Below are 10,670 nucleotides of genomic sequence, written 5' to 3'. Positions count from 1 at the left end.
TACACACACAGAAGGAACACAGTGAATGGACACAGAAAGCAGACAGCACATCAAAAAAGCCACAAGGTGGGGGATAAAAATTTTTTTGAAAACATGACTATCTAATATTTGGAAGGGTAAGTGGTCCTCAATAGCCAGAAACATCTTAAAAAGGAAAAATGAACTTTCCTCTCTAGAGTTTAAATTATATTACTTAGCAATCATGGTAAATACAGCATGGTACTGGCAAAAGACAGTGGAACCAAACTGATGGTTCAGAAACAGGCCCTCACATGTATGGTCAAGTGATTTTTGACTAGCCTGTCAAACCCACACGACTCAGACAGAACAGTCCATTCAACAAATGGTGTTGAAAGAACTGGATATCCAAAGCCAAAAAAAAAAAAAAAAAAAGGAAAAAGGACCCCTATTTCACACCTTATCCAAAAATTAACTCAAAATGGATTTTAAAAAAAAACAAAAAATAAAACAAGAACAATACAGCTTCTAGAAGAAATTGTAGGAAAATGGCTTCAAGACCTGGTGGTAGGTGGCAGATTCTTAAAGGAGATAAGAGAAGGACTGAGATGGACTACTGATGTTCAATGTATGCAGTTTTAAAAGCTTTAATGTAAATGTGTGGAAATGCATAGAGTGGATGGAAACACATAGTAACAGCTAGTTTATAAATGGGGATATGGCTGAAAATGGTAGTAGTCTAGGTATGTAAATGCCAATTAACAGAATGCTAGAGAATATTCTGGGAACTGAATAGTACAGTAAACCAAGAGATGCATGAGAATTATGGTTGATGGTATAGATGCAAGATTGTCCTTTGTTAGCTAGAGTAAATGTACTTATTGCAGGGTCATGGGAATGTGGAGAAGCATGGGAAAGATACAACTGGAGTGACCTATAGACTGTGGATATCAGTAATAATACAATATTCTTTCATTTATGCCAAAGAATGTACAGTACTGATAATGGGGCAGTATGGAAAATGTGTGCTAAATGTACACTATGGATGTGGTAACAATCAGATGATATTATATTATTTGTAATAAATGTCCCACCACAGTGCGGTGTGTTGATAAAGGGGTATTGTTTGGGAATTCTGCATGTGTGCACAATTGTTTTATAAATTTACAATGTCTGTCATAAAAAATATATTTTAAAAATAATAGCATGGATTGGGAAAACATACATGAAATAGAAGATAAGGACTGTAATTAGGAAGATTTTGACAATATTCTTTCATAATTTGTAACAAATATCTCACAACAATGCAAGGTGTTGGTGAAGGATTGATGAATGGACCCCTGTATTATATTATGCATGTTTGCTATTGTAAGTTCCCAACTTTTACTATACACTTACGGTTTTGTATGTTCATATATAAATGATATAAAGATAATAATAATAGGGTGGGTTGGGGAAAATACTTCAGTTAGTAATAATATTCTGACAATGCTCTCTAATCATTAGTTAAAAATTCTAACAACAATGCAAGGTATTGGTGGTATGGTGAGGTACAAGAGTCCTGTATGATGTTATATATGTGTTGTAAGTTCACAACTATTAATGTTTGTTTATTGCTTATGTATGTTTACATGAGTGATATACTTCAATAAATTTTTAAAAATCTGAGCTTAATGGGGGATAGTTTCTATTAACTGTCTTTTACCTTGTGTGTGTAGTATTTTTTCTTGTTTCAGTGCATGTGCAAAAAACTGGATCTTTGAATATTTTAAGGTGGCCAGTCTGGAAATCCCAGTGTGTCAGAGCTGGACTCAGTTGCATTTTCCTTACATGAGGCTTTTCTGTCCCTTATATCTGAACCTATTTTTAGTACCAGAATTAAGAGGTGTATGTCCAAGAGACTTAAATCTTTGGTCTGTCCATGTAGCTTTCGGCCCTGACTCTCAACAGATTTGCAACACCTACTCTCCAGTTCATTGGACTCACCCAGGACAACAAGGAGATGATGATGGACAACAAGCATGTCAAGGAACAGAGAGAGTCTGCAAATGGAAGCAAGATAGTCCTATCCATCTGCCCCATGGGATCTAAGCCCCCTCTCAGAGGTTAAGTGGGCATCACTATCCTAGAAATCTCCAGTTCAGGGAATGAACAATGGATGAGAGTAGACTTATTGTTATTCTACTACAGACTCATTATGATCCTGGCAATGGAAGAACTTTTATCACTGATGTGGAGGCAGTGGTCACTGGAGGTTCTGAGAGGAAGGAGAGGGAAAAACAGGTCTACTTTGGGGGCATTTTCAGGATGTGGGAATTGTCTTGAATGGCATTATAATAACAGATATAGGCTATTATATATCTTGTGATAACTTACAAAAATGTGGAGAGAGGTGGTGGACATGGCCCAGTGGTTAGGGCATCCATCTACCACATGGGAGATCCACGGTTCAAACCCTGGGCCTCCTTGACCCATGTGGAGCTGGCCCATGTGCAGTGCTGATGTGTGCAGGGAGTGCCATGCCATGCAGGGTTGTCCCCCATGCAGGGGAGCCCCACACACAAGGAGTGTACCCTGCAAGGACAGCTACCCAGTGCCAAAGAAAGTGCAGCCTGCCTAAGAATGGCACCACCCACATGGAGAAATGACACAACAGGATGATGCAGCAGAAGGAAACACAGATTCCCATGCCACTGACAACAGAAGTGGACAAAGAAGATGCAGCAAATAGACACAGAGAGTGGACAACTGGGGTGGAGGGGAAGGAGAGAGAAATAAATAAATAAATAAAAAGTAAGTAAATAAGTAAATAAATAAATAAATGTGTGTATGTATGTATGTGGAGAGAATGTGAACTATAGTGTGAATAATAATCCAAGCTTAGTGGTCCAGTGCTCCAAAATGTGTTCATCAATTGTAACAAATGCATCACAGTAATGAAGGATGTTGTTAATGTGGGAAAGTATGGGAGGGTAGGGAGCAGGGCATATGGGAATTCCCTATAATGTTACATAAAGTAACATTCATATAATCTAAGTATCTTTTTTAAAAAAAAAAAACTATATAAAAAATAAAAGAATTATCCCTTGATCAAGGGTGATTTATCCCAGGAACAAAAAAGGGGTTCAAAACAATATCAATGTTATAATCCTTATTTCTCAAATAAGGAAATACTGCATGAACATTTCAATGAACAAAGAAAAGATATTTCCAAAATCCAATATCCTTTTATGTAAAAAAACACTCTGGAAAATAGTTTGAGATATTAACTTCCTCAATGTGATGAAAGATCGTGTATGATAACTCACAGCTAAAATTATAGTCAATGGTGAAATTCTGAAAATCCACAACCCAAGGCCAGGAACAGGTTAAGGTATATCAATTTCATCACTGCTACTCATTATTGTACAGGAAGTTCTGTCCAGAGCAATTAGGCAAGAGAATATAAAAGGCATACAAATTGTAAAGGAAGAAGTAAAGCTATCTCTTTACAAAGATTACATGATCCTTTATATAGAAAATCCAAAAGAAAACTTAAAAAAAAATGGATCTACTAAATGAATTCAGTAAATTTGCAGAGTATAAAACAAAAATCCAAAAATTAGTTACGTTTTGACACTCCAACAAAGAATTATCTGAAATGAAAATGAAAAGATTCTACTCAATTGACATCTAAAAGAAAAAGTCCTAAGTATAAATTTAATGAAATAGGTGCAACACTGTACACTAAACTAGAAAAAAGACTGCTGAACACAATTGAAGACTGAAACCAAAGGCAGGACATCCATTGATCATGTCTCATAAGTCAAAGTATTGTTAATGTGCCAATACTACCCAAAGTGAGCTACAGATTCAATGACATATTTATCAAATTCCTACTTTATTTTTACAGAAATGGAAAACTTAATCCTCAAATTCACATGGAATCTTTAATTGTCTCACATTATAAAAACAACTTTGAAAAAGTATCAAAATACAATAAGCATGCTAACCAGAATATTACCCAAAATTATACTACATAACATGCAGTGAACCAGGTAAATCTGTTCCCTTCTCCAGGGTAATGTCTTACAACAGAACTAGATAAATTTGCTCTCTTTTCAAGGGTAAATACTTATAAACAGAAACAGTCCTTAAGTAACCACAGAAAGGGTAATAAAAATACCTACTATATGTTGCTGAATGAGAAACCAAATCCTTAGAATGAACGGAAAGAAAAGAGTTCTCAGTAGATAACAGAAGGAATTAAAAGATGTAAATGAATATTTCAGAGCTCAGACTAAATTATCAAATACAAAAAAATTACTGGTGGACTTAATAAAATGCAGGCATCAGAGGAAAATACTGTCATGCTGGAAGCTAGATGAGTAGAAATCATTTAAGCTCAGTATATACACAGAAAGAGGATAAAAAATTAACAGTCTAAAAGAACTGTAGGACACTTAAAGTTTTAATATTCATTCCAAAGATGGAAAAGAGATAGAAGGAATTTGATGTGAAATAAATATGTTAAAAGTGACTGAACACCACCCAACTTTGCAAATACAGATCCCAAAGATCTCAGAAAATGTCACCTGGAGAAAATCCAGTCAAACAAATGAAGAAATAAGTCAATCTTGAAAAATCTTGAAAAGAGGCACAGGGAAATGAAACATCTTGAAAAGAGGCATAGAGAAATGAACATTACATGTAGGAAAATATTATTTTGAAGGACTGTATTTCCCATCAGAAAACATACATGCCATAAGGGAGTTTAACTTTAAAGTGTTGAAAGAAAGGAATCGTTATTTACCAAAAAGAGTTTAGGCTGCAAATGTTGCTTACACTTTGAAGGGAGAATTAAGAAAGGACAGACTGAAAAACAGACTTCTTCACTAGAGCCCTTCCTCTATAAGGATGTGAAAGGAACTGCTTCAGGCTGAATAGAAATGATACAAGAAGGAAGCTTCATGAATAAAAGATATAGTCCAGAAATGGGTAAAGGAAATAACCTATTTTTAAACTTTAAAATTGTTTCATATATTTTAAAAGTTACAACATTTTTGTAAAAGTTAGACTCTACTCTGGGTGGGAGGACACCCTCCATGTAGAGGGAATGTAGGTGACCACTATAAGAAGTGGGGTTGAAATGATCCAAGTGCTTCAAAGGCTGTCAGTTGAATTGCTATGTTAACTCTAATACATTTGACTAGATTGGTATACATATGTTATTCTCAGAGCAATCAGTTCAGTGCCATGTCAGTTGACCCAACTTTGGAGTTTGTGTTCCTGAGTGTGATGGAGTTGGACTCAGATGTGACCTTTCTACACATGCCTCTTCTGTTACTTTTACCAGATCTGTGGTTGGTGCTAGTGTTGGTGTGTACTCAGGAGACCTGAATTTCTGGACTGTCCATGTGACAGCCAGGTCCTGAGCCTCAGCAGACTCGCAACTCCTACCCTCTGGTTTATTGGACTTAACCCAGCCACCTAACAGGGAGGTGAAGAAGGTTAACCACCACACCAGGGAACCGAGAGTGCCTACAACTGCAAGCAGAATTGCATCCATCATCTATGTGGAATCTAAGCCACCTCTCAATATAGAAGTGGAGTGGACACAACCATCCCAGGGTCTACAGAATGGAGGAATAGAGTATGGACAAGAGTAGACTTGCTGATAACGTACTATGAAACTATTGTGATTAGTAATGGAAGAAATTGTAGCATTGAGGTGGAGAAAGTGGCCATGGTAGCTGCTGAGGGTAGGGAGAGGGAAGAGGAGATATGTGGGGGCATTTTCAGGACTTGGAGTTGTCCTGGGTGGTACTGCAGGGACAGAAGCTTGACATTGTATGTCCTGCCATGGCCCACTGGGTGGACTAGGGGAGAGTGTAAACTACAATGTAAACCATTATCCATGTGGTGCAGCAGTGCTCCAAAATGTATTCATCAAATGCAATGAATGTCCCACGATGCTGAAAAAGGTTGTTCATGTGGGAGGACTGGGTGAGGGGGGTGGGGGATATTTGAGGACTGCTTATATTTTTTAATGTAAATTTCAAAAAATAGAGAGAAAAAAACAATTGCAAAAAACTCTAGAAAAATTGTGTGACCTAAATAGTCCTTTATCTAAGAGACACATATAAAGCACCTAAAACATTGGCATACAACTTGTGGAGTGAGCAACAGTATTCATTTCTCTTGGCTGAATACCTAGGAGTAGGATTGCTGGGTCAGAAGGGAAGTCGGTCTTTTCCAGCCATCCTCCCTACCAAGGTTGACCATTCTACAGCAGGATCTGGGTGGCCTCTACTTTTCAGCTGTGCATGGGCTGCCAGTCACCCTGGAGAAAATGCAAGATTTCCTGGTGCTGACCCCACAGCTCCTCCTATAGTAGGCTTCCAAGAGTCTAAGACCAATGACCCACCTGATTCTGCCCTGCAAGTTCAGGGGACTCCTGCCTTACATGGATGATGGCAGTGCTGGTGCTGGAGCAGAAGGTTGGGTATATCTACCATTAAGTCCTTTCTCAATCATACCAAACATGATTTTCAAGCAACAGAGTCCAGTAATGCCAGAGTGTCCTGGGAGCTGGACCACAGGCTTTGACACACCAACATCCTGCCTGTGTTTGTGCATGCTCTTTCCTCCATTGCACCCCAGGCACAAGTCAATCAGGGTGGACTCTGCCTTTAATAGAGTTTTTCTGGACCATGGTAAGATATTCAGAGACCCACCCTATGTATCTGCTCTTTATGGGCACTTGGCCTGGGCAAGCTTTGCCCCTGCCACCAGCTCTGCACAGTCTTAGATGCGCCTCTTTGGCTCTGGGAGCACAAAGTTCACATTTATGCTCCAGGTGTCAGTGGGGGCTTCTCCTCCTTCCTGGAAGACCTTGACCTCTAAAGAGAAACCTCTGTTCCAATTGCTCAGAAAGCAGCTCCATCCAGAACTCACAGACCTCTCCCATGACTTCATGTGCCAAACAAAATGCCATTTTCATGAGCCCATACAGCAATACTGGAGGTTTCCCTGGAGGGCAGGAGTCCAGATCCACACCCCTCCCTGCTGCACAAGAGGTCCTCAGAGAACATGAGCTGGATGGCCAGAAGACTATCAACTCAGCCTCACAGGTGGCCAGAGGAAGGTTCTAAGAGAAGATGGTTTAGATTTGTCCACAGGAATAAAAGGAAGTCAAGGAATTGCTCACCCAAATCTGATAGTTATAGACAGAGTGAAGTGAAGACATTTGACTGCCACACAGGCAAGGGGAGGCTCGGAGGTGGCTGCCATGCCCAGCTAGCTAAACAGACCACTTATGTGGCTCTAGACTTGAAGATGGAAGCACATTCCTGAGCATCAATGCACTGGGCGGGGGAGAGGGGTGAAAGAAGACTGAGTCCATACTGACTGCAGTGCCACCAAGCCTTTCAGTTCCTTCCTTCTGTCTACTGTTTAATCCTGTCTTTATTTATATGGTCAACTTCAGGAATTCACATCAATATACCCATTTTAACCCCCATCCACAGATATTGTTGAGATTCTTGCATTTACATATAAGTAGCTGTTTCCTGTATGCACATTAAGCAAATGTGATGAGATACAACACAGGATTGTTTGTTTCACTAGAATCCCATGGCTGTGGTGAGATACATGAATGGAACTGGTCACCTCTGGGCCACACTTTATACACTGGGCCATTGATTTGTTTCTTCTATTCAGCTTTGCACTCACTCTATCTCCCTGCTTCTGTCATCTCTGCTAAAACAGGGCAAAGCCTTGTGAAAACTCATGTAGTGAAGCATATCTCTCCTGTGAGATTGTGATAGACTAAATCATATCACATGGAGTGATCTCTGGTTGAGCTTCAGTTGACCTAGATATGTAAGAATTTGTGGGACTCTCTGATGATGTAGGCATGTAATTACCCTCCTTAACAGAGGGATGCAATTCTCTCAAATGTCTTATTGGGACACATAGGGAAGGTTGTAGCTCATCTCACAGAACAGGGCTGGTTGTTTTCCTTGGGGGTTTTGGGATTGGGCTGAAAGCAGGATGGGTTCTCAGAAGGTTGTTGAAGCCTCTGAAAGAACAAATAATCCACAGTATCTGCTCTTCTGTGAACCATAAATCATTGGATCTTGTATTAGTCAGGGTTCTCTAGGGAAACAATCAGCAAGAGTTTTCTGTCAATACTATGTGATTCTATAAGAGTCTCTCACACAACTATGGGGATGCACAAGTCCAGGTTCCACAGACAGGCTGTAACCAGGGGCTGCAATGAAAGTCCAATGAAGGTTCATGACAAGTTCTGGGAGATGTTGGCTGTTGAAGATGAGCTGGGAAATCCTCTCTCAATGCTGGAATTACTTCCCCTTTTTAAGGGATTCAACTGATTGGGTCAAGTGTCACTCATTGCTGATTGCAATCTCCCTGATTGATGCAATTATAACTAATTATCTATGATTTAACATTGCAATAAAGTTAATGGTGACTGAAGTCCATAAATACCCTTGTATTACAATTAGTCCAGTGCTTGATTGACCAAACAACTGGGCACAATTACATGGTCTAGTTGACACAATAGCCTAACCATCACAGTCCACCCCTTGTCAACCTGGTAACCATACACATTACCTTAAACCATACTTAGTCTTTAAGCAAAAACAGTAACAGACATGCATATATCTATATTTCTGCCTAACAATGTTCAACTCTCTTGTGTACAACTGGAAACATATTAATTCCATATAGAATAGGGTGCAAGTTCTTGAGTAATATTCACTCTCAAACTTGATATCCTCAAATATTATGACATTAAATCGATAAAACTTGTTATATGATAAGGCAAAAGTTGGGGGAAGAAGACAAAGAAATTTGTTTTGTGTACATATAAAATCGTCATCATAATGAAACAAGGAAGAAAGATTCATGACCATTCACTTTTCTAACTGGTCACATGACAAAGTTCATCTTTATCACTTCTTCCACTACCCATTCCATGTTTCCATACCGTCAGAAAGCATCTCAGCTGGCCATGGTTCTTTGCCTGGTGGGGTGACTGAAACTTTCATTCCTGAAGAATATGGGCCATTGTTAGTCCTGCTTGGATTGGGTTGTTGCAAATTTCCATTGACATTAATCATAGGACATGGCAGTACTAGGAGAAGCCCTACAGGATCTCGTGTATTCCAGGCAAACTCTTCTGTACTCCTATTATGCAGATGCAGTAGTTCCCCTTGACAGTCAGGATCAATCACCCCAGCCAGTACAGTAATTCCCTTATTTGACTGTTGATTCAGAGGTAAGAGATCTGGTAGCAGTTTTAACTTCCATTTCAATGGAATCATTGTTGTGTTCCCTGGTGACAGCACTCCTTCTTTTGTGACTAAAACCTGTAGGCCAGCAGAGTTTGAGGTTGCAGGGACAGGAAGCAAAAATTTTCCTGGTGGGTCACTAGGGGTAATAGTCAGTGGTGCCACTCCCACGTCCACCCCTTGATTCCTGGACCCATGGATCCTGGGTATGGGAGAAACAGTGCCATAGAGTGGACACTGATTTAAAGCATACACAGCCTCCTGGAGAACACTGCCTCAGCCCTGCAAGGTATTGCCACCTGGTTGGCACTGTATTTGAGTCTTCAAAAGGCCATTCCACCATTCTATCAATCTAGCTGTTTCAGGGTGATGGGGAACATGGTAAGACCAGTGAATTCCATGGGCATGTGCCCATTCCCACACATCATTTGCTGCTAAATAGGTTCCCTGATCAGAAACAATGCTGTGTAGAATGCCATGGAAGTATATAAGGAATTTGGTTAGTCCACAGATAATAGTTTTAGAAGAAGCATTGCATGCAGGAAATGCAAACCCATATCCAGAGTATGTGTCTTATTCCAATTAAAACAAATCACTGCCCCTTCCATGGTGGAGTGGTCCAATGAGGTCATCCTGCAACCAGGTAGAAGGCTGGTCACCTTGAGGAATGGTGCCATTTCAGGGGCTGAGTGTGGGTCTCTGTTGCTGGCAGGTTGCACAATCAGCAGTGGCTATAGCCAAGTCAACCTTGGTAAGGGGAAGTCTATATTGCTGAGCCCATGCATAACCTCCATCCCTACCTCATGGCCACTTTGTTCATGGGCCCACTGGGCAATGACAGGAGTGGCTGGGGAAAGAGACAGCATTAGTCACAGAGCAGGTCATCTTATTCACTTGATTAAAATCTCCCTCTGCTGAAGTCACCCCCTGGTGAGCATTCATGTGGAACACAAATATTTTCATGTCTTTTGCCCACTCAAAAAGGCCTATCCACATACCTCTTCCCCGGACCTCTTTGTCACCAATTTTCCAATCATGTTCCTTCCAAGTACCTGACCATCCAGCCAAACCATTGGCAACAGCCCATGAATCAGTGAACAAATGCACCTCTGGCCATTTCTTCTTCCAAGCAAAATGAACAACCAGGTGCACTACTCCAAGTTCTTCCCACTGGGAGGATTTTCCCTCACCACTGTCCTTCAGGGATGTCCCAGAAAGGGGCTGCCGTGTTGTAGCTGCCCACTTTTGGGTGCTACCAGCACATTGTGCAGAATTGTCTATAAACCAGGCCCAAGTTTTCTCTTCCTCAATCAACTGATTGTAAGGACTCCCCAAGAGGCCAAAACAGTGGGCTGGGAAAGAAAAGGTAACAAGGCAGGGGTGGTGACCATGGGTATTTGGGTTACTTCCTCATGT

The sequence above is a fragment of the Dasypus novemcinctus genome, chromosome Y (genome assembly GCF_030445035.2).
Source record: "Dasypus novemcinctus isolate mDasNov1 chromosome Y, mDasNov1.1.hap2, whole genome shotgun sequence".
Classification (NCBI taxonomy): Eukaryota; Metazoa; Chordata; class Mammalia; order Cingulata; family Dasypodidae; genus Dasypus; species Dasypus novemcinctus.
This window is presented reverse-complemented; position numbering follows the sequence as displayed.